We start from the raw sequence: 19,504 nt of genomic DNA, 5'->3' as shown, positions 1-19,504 counted from the left end.
ACTATATTAAACTTGTTCTTTTTCCTTCAAATTTCCTTTTTCTCAAACATGATGTACTGTATGCCGTACTTCACTGTACTGCATACCATTCATTCTATCTGTACTACCATATATATATATATATATATATATATATATATATATATATATATATATATACACGCACATACACATAAATGCCTAATTAGCGTCTGTTTCTATGGGCCGCTATACCCAGAGCCATATAGAGTGAGAGTTGCGACAACTCCATTGACTCCAATGGAACGCTTTTTTTACAGCAATGGCGGCTCGTGGAGCCTCTCAATAGTTCCCGGAAGTAGCAGCAAACCGATGCCGCGCCGTAGAGATGCAGCAGAACAAACCGTTTGCGACGCACTTTTAACAGGTAAGACGTTTAAATAATAAGATTGAATATTATCAGTACATCTTAATAACAATAAATTGCAAATTAAAACCTTCTAGTAGATAATCACTCATTAAATGCGTAGATTTAAGGTTTGTTATCAGATAACTAACAGATTAGGCTAGGATTGGAGCTGAATAAAGTTAGTAACGAACACCCTAATAATTGTAAAATCTGTTCTCATAATTCAGTTTCATCCATCGTGTTTGCAATTAGAAAAAAAGGAGTATAAACATTTTTTTGCAGGGTGGGGAAAGTTAGCTAATGTTACATAGCCTATTACGTTAGTTCAATATCACGTGTGACAGCGGTGAGTGGAAGTGGTAAAAATTAGGTTATAAAGTTTGTTCCTTATTACACGTATTAAATTACTTAATAATAAAATGCACCCTATTGATATACATTTAGAGTGAATTGAGTTTGCAAAAACATGGGTGGAGTGTTTTTAGTCATTGTGATTCATTTACTATTACCTGTCTATATTATATAATAATACTGTATTGTATACTTAAACTTGTTAGTGTATAAAAGTAACATACTGTAGCATTCTGTGGGTGCTGGTGGGTGGAGGATTAGTGGTGCCACTGAACTGTTCTGGGATGGAGCATCAGTGAGGATGCAGGTCAGGAGAGCTGAGGGGACCTTTTTTTTTGATAGCTGAATTTTCATTATTTTTCTTAGTGCTGCCTTTGCATTGCTTGATCTTTATTTTTTTTTCTTGTCTCTTAAATTTTTTTAATAGACCCAGGTAACTGGCTGATGGTTCACAGGAATGCTGACTGGCTGCTGACTGACTTGCTGCTGGTTGACTGGGCAGTGTCACCTGTCCCTGTCTCTCCTCTCTAGCCATGTCCTTTTTCTTCACTCTCACTTTCCCTTCTCTGAGTGTCCTCGTTCTTTTTTCCTCAACCTTTGAAACTGATAGAGGTAGAATACATGGTTTTGCTAATTTTAAATATTGAAAATATCACATCACTTTACTTCAACTAGTACGAGTTTGTACTTGTATATGAATCACCTGAAATAACATAGCTGTAATCAGTAGGCATTTCTTGTATGTTCACAGGTCTAGGGGTGCATCGTGGAGCAGGGCCCTCCTCTTTTTGACCACAGGACGATGTACAAAGATTGTGGGAATAGCATCTGGTCTCAGCCTACTCTTGAATTTTTTGGTCATGACAAATTGCATTGCCGCAATTTGTCTGCATACTGACTTCAGTTTAGTTTACACACACACCTTTTTTTTTTTGTCTACCTACATACAGTACATATCACATGGTGGTTAAATGCACAGTTATAGGTAACACTGATGACTCCCTGCAATGTCTCACCCTGAGTCTCAGCTCCCTGGGTTTTGCAAGGCTTTGCTTGTTCCTTATTTCTAGTAAAACATTGTCAATGTAAAAAAGTGCAAATAAATGTAAGTATAATTACCTAACAATTTTTTGTTGTTGTAATTTTTATTTGTATTTAGATTGCTCCTGCTGACTTGAGCCAACCATTATTTTCTCCTCTCTATGTCAGCGGGGAAGCCATACATTCGCACACCTTTCTCTGACTAAGTGGAGCATCCCCATGCAGCACAGTAAACCACGGTGGAGATTATGCAAGGACAACATTAAAGAAAGGACACATACAAAATGCTTGTCATGCTATTAAATTTATTAGAAATGTATTCATGAATTGCTGTAAATAGTTAATTGTATAATTACAACTTAAAATAACTGTTTTCTATTTTAAAATAGAATATACTCCTGTGATGCCAACCTGAATTTTCAGCATCATTACTTTTGAATGGCAGTGTACATGTTTATATACGAGTATGCTTAAGTTGTTTTAAACCTGAATATATTGTGTACATGAATAAGTATTGTAAGAATTATACTAGATATAATAGGTATATTATTTATAATACATAATTATATTACTATATGTAATTGTAAGAATTATAAACAGTAAGCTTCATTTTACATTTATTTAACATGCTAATTACTGCTGGTAACAGTTAATTGACCCATAGTGCGGCGCGAGCTGAAAATCACCTGTCACCAGCCTGTCTCTGTACTACCTGAAAGTCATCAATATGACATGAGTTAACATGAGATCAGTGAAATAATGGACAATATGTAACGTAAAAAGGCAACAGGAACCCGTGTTTATAAAACTTAACGTTAGCCTGAAATACGTTTTTAAAATAACGGTAATTGAACACTAATCCTCAAATATTACCCGATTTGATATTTTAAAAGCAACATCGCTGTAACTACATACTCATGCTACATACATATGTCAGTGTGTTGTATAAACATATAAAATAAATGCATTTATTGACTCCTTATTACCAGAAATCGCAGTTCTGTCACTCTACTCTATCAGTTTGAATGGCCGCCAACGCACTTCCTGGAACTATTTGAAGTCTACACGAATCACGTGACAACCAAACATTTCGAACTTCCGTTGTCGCAACTCTCTCTCTATATGGCTCTGGCTATACCTAAACCATCAGCCATTTTTGGAACAGTCTGTGAACCTTTGAGCAAACCGACTGTGTGCATCTACAACTGCAAGTTACAAACTTGTATATCTTTAAATATTCATTGATTTATGTGGTGAATGAATAAAGTTGACCATTCCAAGATGCCGGACGCGTCAACGTATCTGGAGTGGTCAAATAGGACATCTATACATATCTGTGTATAACTATGAGACATTAGTTTTACTGTAAGGCAGTAATGCATCAACAACAAATCTGTAAGATTATATCCTCTTAAAATAAAAGTGCTTATGAGTGCAGTGCTGCTTTGTGTACAGCCGTTACCGGGGAAACAGCTATTTTACCACTCCAAAAGCGGCACCTAGTGGCAAAGAATGAATTTGTATTTTCATTCAAACCAACTCGAAAAGACCTGTGGACGGGCAATATGCTAATGGTTCATGTTGATGTCAACGTGAAACGGCTTGGGATTCGTTTTAAAAACGACTCGTTTCAATGATTCAGAGTCGACTCTTTCTTTTGAGAGACAATAACTTTATACACATGCAGGTTTTAAAACATTACATGATGTTTTCAGTCACTTAGAGCTGTGTTACAAACTGCATGAAAGGTAATTTTCAAAAGTCCACAATAGGGCACTTTAAACAAACTACAGTGCAAGTCAATGTCCATTGTGGCTGTTTAACAGAAAGTGCTGAATCTGTATGATGGCAGCCTCCTGCACTTCATTAGATGTGAGACAGACTCTAATGGCGGTCTAATGGAGGAGCTGCACTGTAACGGCCTCTGTTCACCTGCACAGGGCTCTTTGAAAGGACGCTTCATAAATCTGCTGTTTAGCCAAGCAGAGAGATCTTTCCCCTCTGCCGGCCTGAAGGGCCCATCATCACGGCACCTAATCATAATGTGTCCACCTCTCTGCTTCTCAGAAATATGAGAACCATTTGCACAATCAAAATGGGCTCCGCAGAGCACAAAGACACTTCACACTGTCGGAAATAAAACAGCAAAGTTTACGACACTTGCGGATTAGGTTTAAAAGAGAGAATTCTTGAGTTAAATAATCAAAATTGGATTGTTCTAAGAATTTTAGTTAAACTAATTTCACTCTATATTTTGTTTTATTTTGTAAATGAATATTTTTCCGCAAAATATAGAAATAATAGAAATATATTACTTAACTAACTTGCTTTCTAATTGACTAACCATTTTTTAAATTGGTTTAAAGAAAACTCAATTTTTAAAAACTTAAAAAAAAAAAAATTATTCCCAAAATACATGGCTCATTCCAGTTAATGAAAACAATTGAAACAATAAAATAATAATATAAAATACTAGTTTAATAACAGTAAATTAATATAATAATAAAATAAAACATAAAATATGTTTTATATTATTTTTACATAAAATAAAAAAAATAATTTTATAATATTTTATATGTATAAAATATTCCCCCAAAATGTCAAAGAAGCATAATAAACTATTAAAATAGATGAATAATTAAAACAATAATAGTTTAATAATATATAATAATAATAAAAGTGATACTGCATAGTGTTTTTCCAAACATACCCTCAGTCTTGTAAAAAGTATTTGACAAGCTAACTATTATTATTTTTAATGTGAAAAATAAATGTTATAAATATTTTTATATGAATGTGAATGTGGTGATAAAATTTTAATTAAAATTAAATAAATAATAATTTAAAAAATCAATGCAAAACTATAAAAATAATACAATAATACAAATGATATTGTAAAAAAAAAAAGATAAAAAAAAGGATACAAATATTATTTCCATGTTTAAAACTCATTAAATACATGAGACAGGGCCATAAAAAAACTTGTCAGTGAACCTATCAGTTTTTATTTAAAGCAAATTGTAGGCGCATATGCTCTCATAATACTATCCATATGTTTCAAAAACACAAGACGCTTATACATTAGTTCATATTATCACACAGCTGGGAATAATGCAATATCTTTAGCGCAGCCCAATCTGTTTTGTTGCCCATTTACTGGTGTGGTCTAATTTTCTCAGGTTAGCTAATAAGCAACATGCCTGATCTGTTTCTTTTCCAAACAGGAGTAATTACACCGTAGTGTAAAGTGGTGCTTCATTCTCAATTAACAACTGGCCTTACATTAAAGAAGGGAAGGAGAAGGAGGGAAATTGAACTCCCAAAGCAAAGCGGCTGTGAACCACAGATGTTGAATCAGCAAAAATCAACAAAGCTGACCCACCTAAACACTTTCCCTGATCAGCGATTGTAAAGTCTTTAGAGGGGAAAGAAACAAGCTGGAAGAAACACACACACACACACACACTTACTGGTTTTGCTGTATTTTGGATGTGTACTGTATTTGTGTTTGCTTGCGAATATACAGTTTTTTCTCTGCCTGCTGTGATTCGGTGAGTGTACAAACACGCACATACAGTACATGTACATCGCTCTATGTGGCCATCTAATGCGAGTCCATGGTGAGCTTCTTGTTCTTTTGCATTCATATGACTTCAAACCATTTTTGCACAAACCAGGTTTGCCTGGCATGTCATTAGAATTCACGCAGCCTGTTTGTGAGCAAATGTGCAGCAGACAGTGTGAAATTGTCAGCAGAATCATTTCAATGTTAATTCGCCCCAACATTCCAGATCACTTGAAGCAAACTTCCCGTCAGAGAGGAGCAGCGGGAGCCACATTTCTGCTGCTGCATCAGAATCATAGACAGCAGCTTGACACACACCTGATTTATAATCACACTGAGTGTGAGTGTGTGTGTCTAATCCGCTGCCTTTTCTCTAGCTCGCTTGTTTTTTACCCTCGCTACAAAAGCACTCAAATGAACACATCTGACCCTCTGTTTTTACTCTCCCCTATAGGGCATGCCGAGACATTTCTTTATCGTTTTGCTGGCATTTTCATCTGCACATTTGATCCCTGGATGTTTAGTGCATATTGGAGTTATCCATCAAAATGTGCTCCCCTCATCTTTCCCTCAGAAGTAGAGCTCCTTCAACTCTATGAACACTTTTTATCAAGGCCATTGGGGTTTGTATGACTTTTAGAAGGACAAAAAAATTATATGTTACCAAAAAAAAAGCATTCTGAGGGAAACCATAATCCACTCGCTTTGTAGTTTCTCTCTGCAGTCTGTTTACTCCATGTGAGCGCCTTACCAGAACTTTTAAATATACCAATCGTTCAATTTCAAATACTTTTTAATAAGATCTTTGCATTAGACTACCACTCTGTTAGTAACATACATTATTTATGGTGCTTACTAAGCATGTCATCACTATTACTCATACTTAGTGACATGACCAAACTCCTAACCCTAATTTAGTGCATCGTGCTGCACCATCTGATACAATATTTTCTCCATTCAGATAAAAAAAAAACGAATGATTGACTCTACTGTATATTAAAGGAGGACCAAGACGATATCTAGAGAGCAAACAATAGCAAAACATCTTTGCAAACACATACTGGTAACCACTCACAACAGCATACAAACTAATATAGTCGACAACAGCTAAGTATTTACATGATACATATTTTAAGTATCTGTTCAGGAATAGTACAGATTTGGAGAAATTTAGCATTATGTCACTTGTTAATCAATGGATTCCTCTGCAGTGAATGGGTGCCGTCAGATTGAGAGTCCAAACAGTTGATACAAACATCACAATAATAACCCACAAGTAATCCACACAAATCCAGACCATCAGTTAACATCTTGCAGAGGATCCATCCATTGGTGAGCAAATAATGTAATGCTAAATTTCTCCGGATCTGTTTTTTTATTAAGCGACAAACTCATGTGGGATGGCCTAAGGGAGAGTACAAATTCAGCACTTTGTTTATATATGGATGAAACTATTCTTTTAAGATTATTTTCATTCTGGACAAATTTACTTCACTGTTATGTTTCACAAAGCATGACTCTCCTTAAAATAAAGCACTCTGTGTTGTCCGATTCAATTACCAGATTGATTCACAAATCACACTGAATGATTCATTTGCGACTTTGACTTTTATGATTGCAGCAGGTAATGACTCACTGATTCATTGATCCGGTCTGAACGCAACTCAAGTCAGCATTTGTTCTTGGCTCAAACATAACTTTTTCCTAACAATATTTGATCATCCTAACTCTACCGTAACACAAGCAACCTACATGATTTATGTACTTTATTCATCAAAAATAAATACGGTACAAATCAGCTGTGCACAATCTGACGTGAATCAATATACAGTTCAAACCTAAACTAATAAAATTTTAAAGCAAGCTTTAAGATTTCATTATGATTTGCTGTTTACTCCTCTGAGTCCATAAGTGGATTTGTGCATTGCAGGTATATGGGTTTATAGTGTGTGTGTGTAATAGGAATGATTCCTCACTAGAGTACTACAGTCTGATATAACCCACTTACTCCGAACAGACAGACATGATTTACTGACCATAAAGAGACATGCTGAGTCATATTCTGAACATACCCACACTAGAAAGGGAGAGAGATGGGGGTAAAGTAAAAAAAAAAAAAAAAAAAAAAAGAAAAAAGAAGAAAGCCTGCAGTTACAGCTTCTTTCCTGTGAGGGGCAGCAGAGATACAGAAGCTCAAACAATCACCTCTCTGTATTAATAGTCGCCCAGTCAAAAGCACAGCACTGACACATACATGATTTCTAAAACAAAACAAGACACAGGAAAGAAAACAACAATGGAAAATCCCTCAAGGAGGTCAAGGAATAGGTCAAAGAAACTTTTTCGACTTCTTCGCCAATTTGCCTTAAGCCTAAATGAAAAAATCCTCACTACGGAGCTCTTATCGCTCTCATGTTAATAAATATCTGAATGCAATGAACGTTAATGGAATAATGTAAAGAGATAATGTTGAATTCTCCTGCTCTGTGACCCCTCTGCATTTCATCAAAGAACTGAGGCGAAAGTCCTTCTTTCATCCCAGCTTTAATAAAACGGAACGCCTGGGAAAAAGCCCCGCAGACGTGTGTTTAACTGATTAATAGCCAGTTTGGAGTTAGCCTGGGGAATAAGAACAGGTTTATATCAAAGAAACCTTTTTTTATTGCTGGATGGCATAAAACATAGAAATATTTTCTGATTCTATACTTTGAGCATACTATTTCAACAGGATTTTTGCATAAAGTGAACATCATTCATTTCAGAGGGTGTTGAACAAAAGCTGAATGCTGATTATATTACATTACATTTGGATTTTCCAATCCTTATTTAGAATGACTGACAGTTAGGCGAACAATATAATTAGACTCTTCACCAGTACAAGTACAGTCTGTGTCCTTCAGGGCCAGTCTAATTTAAGCTCGGCTTTAAGATCCTGTCCATGATGCTGATCTCTCTACACAAAGGCCGGGAATGATTAATGGTCTATCAGCTGCAGCCACAGACAGTGGAGGCATTTATATAAATATTTCCTTTACCTTAATTCTCTTAATTAATGATATGGGGAAATGTGTTGGTTGAGCCTAGCTGTGGTCATATATTAGAAAGGATTGGTTGGTTTTTGACAGTCTTGTTGCCCAGGCGTTTATGGGCCAGTTCCCTCTCAGCTGCAGGTGACTCATCTTGCACATTATTAATGACTGACCCAGAGGGATGAACCACTGTCTGCGATATGAGAGGGAGAGGATCGCACCATTTGCTTCTAGTCAAGGGGAGTAAATGCGATGCGTTGAACCTACAGGGAGATGAAATCGAGTCTAGGGTGGAGGTTATTCATGGCACTGCAAACACAGCTGAAAATGGTAAACAACCTACGCAAAAAACAAAGCAAATGGTACAGCTAAAATATATGCACCTATTTTAATTCTGACATTCAACCAAACCAAAAATAAGAAGTCCCTTTCAAGAATACATCTAAAATGAGCATGCTGGGTAACCCAGAGGCAAAGCCATTTTATTTCTCACTCTTGCTTTTTTACATGTCAGTAGACTTATTGGTGTTCTTAGTCATGTATCTATTGAAATGTACAGTTCTGTTCAAAAGTCTTAGGCCACTAGTATTTTCACCAACAAAAAATGGTTTTAAGTAAATTACAGTATTTCTATCTTTTGTGTCAGTCATAAATATCAGTTTAGATTTCCAAACATTATTTTTGTCATTAATTGTAATAATCCAGTGAGATTTTTGTTTGCACAAGGAGTCTGCTTCACACAGAGATCTGATCTCTCCATCTTCAGTCTGCCTGGAATAACATGAAGAAACAGAACAAACTGAGACAGACTAAATCCACAAGAATTGTGGCAATGTCTCCAAAACGCTTCAAGAAATCTGCAAAGCTACCTAAAAAAACAATGCACAAGTGCACCTTGCAAAAAAGTTTTTTTGACGCACTAAATGTTGAATTAATTTAGTTAAGTTAATAGAAGTTCATTCGTAAAATCTATTTATAGCATTATTTTTGACGGCATCCCCACTTTGCAGCATTTTTACACAAGTGCCTAAAACTTTGCACACTACTGTAGGTGAAAATATTAGTGTCCTAAGACTTTTGCGCAGTACTGTATCTCCTAAAATTCCTTAAAAAACAAAAAACAAGTAGATAGCAACAATAGCATCTCCCTATATTACTCAACAGCCCCGTTACCATATTTTTTTTTTTTTTGGACTATAAGTCACACCTGAGTATAAGTCGCATCAGTCCAAAAATACGTCATGATGAGGAAAAAAACATATATAAGTCGCACTGGACTATAAGTCGCATTTATTTAGAAACAAGAACCAATAGAAAACATTACCGTCTACAGCTGCGAGAGGGCACTCTATGCTGCTCAGTGTAGACTTGGGAGCACTGAGCAGCATACAGCGCCCTCTCGCAGCTGTAGACGGTAATGTTTTCTATTGGTGCATTTCTCTAGGTTCATTTCTCTCGGTTCATGTCAAATTCATTTTGATAAATAAGTCGCACCTGACTATAAGTCGCAGGACCAGTCAAACTATGAAAAAAGTGTGACTTATAGTCCGGAAAATATGGTACTTTCTTTTTAAACCAACAGTCTAATTCACAGTTATTTGAATAATAGAAAGACAACACGGAAGAAAATGAATGAATTATACACTTATGTTATCTAAAGCAAGGTGAACAGGAGCTGTAATCGAAGACACCATAATTAAAAGCACTTCATTCTCTTAGGGAACGCTGTTGCTCTCCACCCACCAGTTGAGCTAAATCAGGTTTTCCTCTGCTGTGAATCTAATGAAACATCCTCACAGGGAGCGGCCCGGCCGTCATGTTCAGGTGGGCTCTCCGCAGGGATGTGGGACAGAGTTTAGCAGCTTGTTAGAGGCACGAGGGAGCCGGGGCGGTTGACAGCGCAGCGGGAAAGTTACGCAGAGAGTCGGCGTTAAATAGTGTCTGGCCCGCTGAGCTGTTTTCCCATCATCCACCACTGCATCCTACCCTGAGCATGTCTCAGGAGAAGACGGGACGAGACACAGTGACAGAAGCGGTATAAGAGGGAACGATGGACGGGTTGAGTTTCCCAGCTGGAGCATTAATTGTGAGGCTGGCAGATGGAATCATGGTGTTGCTGATTGAGTCAGGCTTTTTTTTTTCTGTCCCTCTGAAAATCATTGTTCCAGGATGCCTGAAATGCTACACTTCTGTTAATCTCTTACTAACCATAATGCATCAGAAGACATTTGCAATAACAAACAGGCATAGTCAACCCTCTCCACAAAGTTTGAGCTACAGAAACTAAACACAACTAAATATGCTTGGATTAAAAGATAGTAAACCCATTATCTTATTTACTCACACTCATTTCATTCCAAACATGTATGAAGATATGTTGAAGAATACTGGTAATCAAATGGTTTTGGGTCCCATTGAGTTCCACAGCACAGACTAAAATACGATGAAAATCAATGGAACCCAAAACTTTTTGGTCACCAACATTTTTTTGTAACATGAAAGAATATACAATAGTCAACATTCAAAGTGGATCAAAAAAGTTCATCAAAGTTGTCCTGAGACAAGAATGCATGTTGGTTTTAGGATAAATTTGATGAATGGTTTTGACCACTTCAAATGTTGACTACTGTATATTCTTTCATGTTACAAATAAGAAATAATGAATGTTGGTAACCAAACTGTTCCAGGTTCCATTGACTTCCATAATATTTGTGGTCTATGAAAGTCACCGGGACCATAAACTGTTTGGTTACCAACATTCTTCAAAATATCTTCTTTTGTGTTTCACCAATGAAAGTTTGAATGTTGGTAACCAACAGGCTTCAGGTTCCCACTGATTTCCATAGTATTTTTAGTCTGTGGAAATCAATAGGTCTGAACCAGTGTGGTTACCAACATTCTTTACAATATCTTTGATTTCTGTCCAACCGAAGCAAGAAGAAATGTTGGTAACCCAATGGTTTTAGGTCCCATTGACTTCTATAAAATAGACAAAAAAAATACTGTGGAAGTCATTGGGACCCAACATTGTTTCGTTATTAAAATATTTCAAAATATCTTCTTTTCTGTTCAACAGAAGAAAAAAGAAAAAAAGAATGTTGGTAACAAAACAGTTCCCGGGTCCCATTGACTTCCATGGTGTTTTTTGTACATACTATGTAGGTCAATGGGACACAAAAGTTTCTGTTTAACAACATTTTTCACAATATCTTCTGTGTTAAACAGAAGAAAGAAAGTCATACATGAAGGGAAGTAAATGACAGAATTTTATTTTTGGGTGGACTATATTTAAAATGAAGATTAGTGATGTTGGTACAGCAGCAGAAATCATTGGTCTCCTTAAAGAGGTTCTCAAGGTCATACAATGATTAATCGAACTCAGTTTTTTAACGCTTCACATATGTAACGAATAAATAGACAATGATGCCCCATGGTGTTTGATTAAAATGTCAGACTTTTATGAATTGGTAACACCACCACTTCCCTTGAGGTGACTCTAAATTATTTTGTGTTAGTGTGCGTGTGTGTGGGATATATTACATAACAGGGTGTGATGGAGAGGAATATTAGCTTCATTTTTTCTTGCCGTTTTCCCGTCTCGCAGGTCGTGAGGCATAAGCGGCTTATGTCACTCTCACGTCATGTGAGGCCACATGCAGTCAATATAAATACAGCTAATATTCAGCATCTGAAAATCTTGCCGCCCATGGGAGTCCAAAGCCTTGAACACAGCGGGAGGCGACACGCTCTGCATCTATCTTATCTTATTTTTAGGTGTCAGTTATGCTGTTCTGTTAAAAAATCTGCAGTTATTATGTTCCCGTTTTAATTTTAGCAAATAAACCATAGCAAATCCCCGGTGATCTCAGATGTTTTCATACATAAAGTGGAGCAATTTTATATGTAAAGCCTTCTCCTGCACAACTTCAGGAACATATACTTTTCCAATCGCAGAAATAAATTACATTTTTAAAAATAAACAGATTAAAATTTGTAAAAAATTTAAATAGAAAGCATTTATTTTAAATTGTAATAATTTTTTTCATTTTTGTTGTTGATCAAATAAATACAGACTTACAGCAATGAATACAAATGAGGTCATGTTGTAAAACCAAAACAATATGCATCTCTGACTCATATATTCTATTTAAGTGCAAAGCCAATGTCAAAGAATAATTCAGCCCCGACAGTTGTTTTCCCAAAGAAAATCTCCTCAGCAGGGGTGCATTTCTTCTGAGCTGGACCAGGCCTCTGAAAAATGTTGTTTTCCCGACGGCCTGCTCAGTAAAGCTTCCTGAACTCAGCAGCAGACCTTCATGAGCTCTTCACATCAAAGAGACAGTGAACCACAGCCGAGCTCCAGCTTATAAGGGATCATCCCATTCCTCTAACCCTGCTCTCTGAAGGCCCCATGTGCGATGGCCGTAGAACACGCGGGAGACGTGTCCCCCTCGCTTCAAACGTATGTGTATATGTGTATTTCCTCATGCAGCTGTGGATGTGTGTAAAAGAAGATGATAAAGTCATTGTGTCAAGCTATTAAAGGAACAGTGAATTACCAGCATTGCAACACAACAATAGCAGAATATCATTGTGTGTGTGTGTGTGTGATATTCTGCAATTGCTGTTTTTGAAGAATAATTAATAATATTTTTTTTCTTCCCACTATTTTTATTTTTATTTGCAAAATGAAAAGGAAAGTATGGACATTAGTAACTCAACCTCATGGTCTTCCAAAAAAATAAAAAAAATAAAAAAATAAATAAAATAATTATATATATATATATATATATATATATATATATATATATATATATATATATATATATATATACTGTATATATATACACATACAAACAAACAAACAAACAAACAAACAAACAAACAAATAAATAAAAAAATAAAAAAAATAAAAAAATAAAATAAAATTGTTTGTATCTTTTGCGCAAGTATTTTTTGAAGAATATCTATTCTTTTTAGCATAATGAGTATTTTTGAAGAATATAAATTATTTTTAACATAACATAAATACATTTATGATAATTAACAATGGAATCTAAAACTCGACCTCATGTTGTTTCACAAATACTGAATTAAATTAAATAAAAAATGTATTAAATAAAAAATGCAATTACATTTTAAAATACATTTTGAATTACATTTCGAATTAAATTAAATAATTTGTTTATTCAAGTCATATAAACCAAAAATTTAAATTGTGTCATTACTTACACCTCACGTTGCTCTGAATCTGAACTACTTTCTTTATCTTTTGTATTATATAGTATATCTTTTGTAGAATGTTGTTACCATTCTTTTTGATATAATGTATGAAACTGAAACTGGGGCTGGCAAACTCCAAAATAATCAAATATCACTGATTCACTATGTTTCAAGTCTCCCTAAACCATACAATAGCTTTGCATCAGAAACAGAATGAAATTTTCATTATTTACTTGAGGTTGTGGAACTTGCATCATGCTATAGTTGCTTCATAAAAGCAAAAAATAGTGTTGGCAAAGGTTTATAGGGGATTTTATCCAAATACATTTATACTTTGAATACAATTAAGAACATAAGAGGTCAAATACCTGGTCTAATGCTTAATCTCCCTTACTTCTGAAATTACAGTTTGTGCATGTGATTATGAGATGGAAGAGTAAGCAGAAGAAAAAGTGAGAGAGTGGATAGAGAGAAAGCTAGATGTCCTCAGAGCATGAGAGTTGTTCATGCAGCATGAGCATTTTATTTATTTATTAATTTTTGTAGCAGAGTGCACACGTTGCGCTTGTTTATTTAATAGTTGATTTATCTATCTCTGAGGTCCAGTGATGCACTGCTGCTCTTGCATTTTAATGCAGCTGATGGTGAACTCAGCAGCCCTGCAGCGTTTCCTGCCTCAGTGCCCGTCGCAGACTCTTAATGCACTTTAGGGTGTTTCTGTCTCAGGAGAGAAATAATAAACAGCTTCAGGTCACCTTTCTTCTCTCCTGACGGATCACTGCCAAAGCACACTAACAAAACCTACAGTATGTTTCTCAATGAAACAGTTCTATCAGTGAGATTTATTTTATGTTTTAGCAATTACTTTATATGTGACATGGTTTAACCTCATGAATAAGATGTTGTAGTTAGAAATGTTTCATGCTTCATTGTTTTATTGCAGATCGATCTGATGTAATAGGAACATTTAACTGTCTCACCTTGTACAGTTGTAAGCAATAAAACCCGTCATGTTCTTTAACGTGCTCTGTAATGAAATGACATTAGATGCACAGTTCCCTGTGTGTTATGTTCCATAAGCTTTTAAAAATCAATAAAAGTGCATGAGTGTTTTTGTTAAAGTAAAGATAAGAACATGAATTTACACTGGCTTTACACAATATTTTACACAAAATATATTTAAATACACAATTGTTCTATTATATTTATTTAAATAAATTAAATCAAAATATATTTTTTCATAATTATTAATATTATTTAAATATTTTGTAATTACTAACCCAACCTCATGTTGTCATAATAATAATAATAATAATAATAATAATAATACAACAACAACAACACAATAATAATAATAATTAAATGTATTGAAATGAACAAGAAATAAAACAAAATAAAATAAAATAAAATAAAATAAATAATTTGTGGTTTCAAGTCACAAAAACAAAATCTAAATTCATTATAAATTCACAAATTTACTGATCCAAAACCTTCTTTGAAGTTTGAAAGCATCAGTTCACATACATTCTAACTGTATAGAAATGAGTGACAAGATTGCAATCATCTTTGGGAAAACTTGTTTTACACAAGCAAAGGAAACAGAATATCAATGCACAAAAGACTCTATTTAAGCAGTCTTTGGCTTCTGTTAGATATTTTCTTCCCACAAACAACAGAATCTAGATACACATAGTGGGCCAGAAGTATTGCTTTCCAATTCTTTTGTAATCTCCTTGGTGCCATGTTATTTTCTTATGCAAATGCATTATCATAGACAGTATCAGTATGGACAGTCTGCCCTGTATTAAAGCTGACTACTGCAAGTCGGCCAGAGAGATAAAAACGGAGTTTTGACATCCGCACAGAAAATCAATCAAAAACTCCCGACATAAAGACACCGATCATACCGATATCCATTTCCACCTCCTGTCACGCTAGTCAGCTCTTCTATAGAATATCACAAAACAAAGCAAATAAAAATTGAATGATGGTGCCAGTGAGTAAACAGCATATTATTCTCACTCCTGGATTTTTGTCTGTCCAGTTGCTCAGAGTTTTCTGAAACTCAACCCGTATGAGTCCGCTGCTGACCCGCTCTGATCCCACAGGAGACACACACTAGGAAACACACGGCCAAAAACATCCTGACGGTTTTTACTGTATGATCAATATATACAGATGCCTAGCACTACTCTCTTCACATACTAAAAAATATTAAATAAAAATAATAAAAAAAGGTTTTTGCAAATTTCAATCAGAAATTGCTAGTGAATTTCACAAATAAATACCAAACACACACACTGAATTCAATATCAAATGTAGTTTTAGGAACTTGTTAATACTTTGCTTGTTGTTTTGTCCAATTCCAGCATATGTTTGGAAAAAAATATAGAATACCCGGAAAGACTACGGATGGCTGCTGTTCTGCTGATATTTCTGTGCACTGTTGCATGTTGTTTAGGATTCACATAATTCTATGAATTTATTATAAAATATAAAGTCCATGAATTATGGTAATTATGAAACTACATAAATAAAACACCAGCAAATACACACCACTGGGAGCTTTCTGCCCCAATTCTGAGGAGAGAATCTTATGCCAAGGGTCTAACTTTAACTTTTCACTTTTCAAACAATTTAACAGTATACATTTAAATAAATTAATGTGTCTATCTATTACTACTAGGGATAGTTAAACTTCAGTTGCTGGCCCCTATTGACTTCCATAGTCTGAAACACACACACACAATGCAAGTCAATGGGGACCAACTGAGGGTCTGTCTAGAATTATCCCTTTAACAAATAGAAATAAATAAATAGGAACTAAATCTAACAAAGCCTGTCTCCGACACAGAATAAAATAAATAAAAATGTGAAGGTAGTTTTTATTTCACAATTCAAGCTTAAATTTTTTCTCACAGTTCTGGTATGTAAATAACAGAATTGTAATACAAAGTAGAATTCTGAGGTTACATATATACTTTAACAGAATAGCGATCACATAATTCTGACTTTGTCTCATAATTCTAACTTTTTTATCTCAAAGTTTTAACTTTATATTTCACAAATTGTTTTACTCTCAGAATTGCTAGAAACAAGGCCAGAATTGTGAGATTAAGTCTGAATTAACTATTTATTTATTTTTACTTTATTTTGTGGCAGAAACAGCAATCCATACGAATCACAAAAATAATAATAATAAAAATAATAAATAAATAAATAAAATGCAATATGTTTGTAAAATGATGATGCTCATATTGTCATGTTTAGTAAGAAAAGTCATTCAGTAATTGAAATTCGTATTTTGCAGCAGATGCAAAAATTCAGAAATTTCACTACATATTTAATACTATACTGTATTTACACACTAAAATAAAATGTTTGCATTAATTCAGAAAGCCTTTCATGTGCCTTCAGACTGGCCGAATGTCACATCGCCTAATTAATATTCATGAGTCACGCTGATGAGGTTTATGATGTGACCTGACCAATACAAAAAGTTCAAAGGTTGCCTAATTAGCATCCAGAGTGCTTCTCCTTTGTTTTTGTGATATGACACGTACAGCTAACCAGAACAGCTCTGTTTGTTTTTGTTTTCTTGCTACTGTAGTGCTTTGAGCTTTAACTTTCTGACAGCTAATTCAAGTCTAGAATTATGACGGGCAGTCAAGGAGGATGAAGGGTTAAACAAAAGCAAACACCATGGCAAATGTTGACTGAGAGCCATGCAGAATCTCGCCTGTGAACGTCAGGCTAATCAGCACTACACAAGCCGGCTTCCTCCAACAGTCAATTTGTTTTGACAATGTGCAGAGAGAACACACACTTCAGCTAACACTTTGATGTTTCAGACATACAGCCTTATGCACTGATCACTTGCCCTGTTGGCTCCTTCAGATCAACTAGCATCATTTTACTTTCCGATAAAGGGAGTGAGACCATGTTGTGGTCTAACCAAGATTTCTTTTTGACTGGTGAGCTGCTCCACATGACATCTCAGTACAAACATCGCAAGTAATGCATGTGACTACAGTGATAATTGGCTTAAAATTAATTAGTCATGTTCTTCAAACAATCGTCTCACCGAATTCATTAAATGCACTGCTAATAGTGACAGATGTCTGTGCAGCTGTTTTGCTGCCAAATATGTTCACTTCCTGGAGAATGATGTCATTTTTTTTTTTTTTACATATTTTTGAAGAAATATTACAAATGACTGGCAGGATATAAAGTAATACAGGACTTAGGAAAACTAAATGATGTTTAAAATATATTTTCCCCTATATATTTAAAAAAAACAATTTATAATGTATTTATAATGTAAAAAAATAATAATAATACAAATTCAAGTAAATGCTGTTATTTTACATTTATATTTATTCATTTAGCAGACACTTTTATCCAAAGTGACTTACAAATTATATATATATATATATATATATATATATATATATATATATATATATATATATATATATATATATATATATATATTAATATTCAAGGACTCACAAATCCTATCCTAAGTATCCTGGTTTCCAGTAAAAATATTAAACAGAACGACCCATTTCAATATTGATATAAATAATGACTTTTTCTTGAGCAGCAAATCAGCATATTAGAATGATTTCTGAAGGATCACGTGACACTTAATTCAGCTTGGCATCAAAGTAATAAATCACATTTTAGAATATATTTACATAGAAAACAGTTCATTTAAACTGCAATAATATTTCCCAATATTAGTCAAATTTTTTCATTAAATAAATGCAGTTTTGATGAGCATAAAAGTCTTCCTCTTTCAAAAACATTGAATAAAAAAATCTTAAAGACCTCAACATTTTGGTAGCGGTAGTGTATATAATGGGCAAATTAGAATGCACAGCATAATAAGAATGACCCAGCCGGTCAGTAATTGTCATTCTTGTCTTAGACAATTTAAGTTATATCAAATTTCTGGACATGTGTTGATGATTTAAATCAGCTTTAACACAATCATATCTGATAACCATCTGAGTCACACTCAATTAGGTCATTCATGGGCAAGATTGAACAATAACACGCTAAAGCTATTCTCAGCATCCTATTAACTGGCCCGCTCGCACTGTTTCTATAATTCTTCACAAAGGTCAAACCAATGAATGTTTTATTTCCTGTCAATTAAATGATGCTTTATGGGTGAAAGAGAGGAAAAGAACACGAAAATAAAGAAAAGAGGACTTTGGCTAATCCCCTGTTCTGCAGACGTATTTAAACCAGCGTTGTCAGCTCATATTTATTCATGTCATTGTGTTGTACAATTACACTGACAAATGCTTGACTGATTTTCTGCCGCACTTTCATTAAAATAAACCTCCTAAAGAGAGGACGAAGATAAAGTAGTAGAATAAATCGTCGTTCTCTATCTCAGCCTGTACTCATAAATATTGTAATTGTCCACTGACGGAGAGAAATGGTAGATTACCCAAATTGATAACTTTCAGCACAGCTTGGAGCTTTTGTATTGCCAAGCATATAGTCTTCCGCACAAAACATGCTAGAGGATGTTTGTGTCAACACCTGTGATGCATGTTGGACTATATATGAAGTTTTCTCAGTTGGAATAGCTTACACTGGCAAAAAAGTACGTTAAAATGAAGCTGTGAGGCGGTAAAACTGTAATGTACTACAATTCAAAGGTGAAAATCTGCTTAAAATGTACTTACTCTCAGGCCATTCAGCATATAGATGAGTTTATTTAATTATCAGAAAAGATATGGAGAAATTGAGCATTAAATCACTTGTTCACTATTGGATCCTCTGCAGTGAATGGGTGCCGTCAGAATGATAGGCCAAATCCAAATGACTCAAGCCAATCAATTAACCTCTCGTTTGGAATAAACAAATGCATCAAGACATTTTTTACATTCTCGAAAAAAATAATAAAAT

At 34.7% G+C, this 19,504-nt stretch overlaps 1 long non-coding RNA gene across 2 annotated transcripts; it reads left to right on the top strand.

Annotated features, from left to right (window-relative positions):
• The first annotated feature begins 216 nt into the window (after nt 1-216).
• LOC127977112 (uncharacterized) lies at nt 217-2,751 on the top strand. 2 transcript variants are annotated; one of them, XR_008158094.1, is made up of 4 exons: nt 217-385; nt 1,146-1,330; nt 1,470-1,823; nt 1,928-2,751. It is a non-coding gene; the product is annotated as an uncharacterized LOC127977112 (long non-coding RNA). The 2 variants fall into 2 exon arrangements; XR_008158093.1 differs by having other exon boundaries at nt 1,470-2,751.
• The last annotated feature ends 16,753 nt before the right edge of the window (nt 2,752-19,504 follow it).

Source organism: Carassius gibelio, chromosome B18 (assembly GCF_023724105.1).
Source record: "Carassius gibelio isolate Cgi1373 ecotype wild population from Czech Republic chromosome B18, carGib1.2-hapl.c, whole genome shotgun sequence".
NCBI lineage: Eukaryota > Metazoa > Chordata > Actinopteri > Cypriniformes > Cyprinidae > Carassius > Carassius gibelio.
Note: the sequence above shows the minus strand (reverse complement) of the source record. Positions and strands in the feature narration are given on the sequence as shown.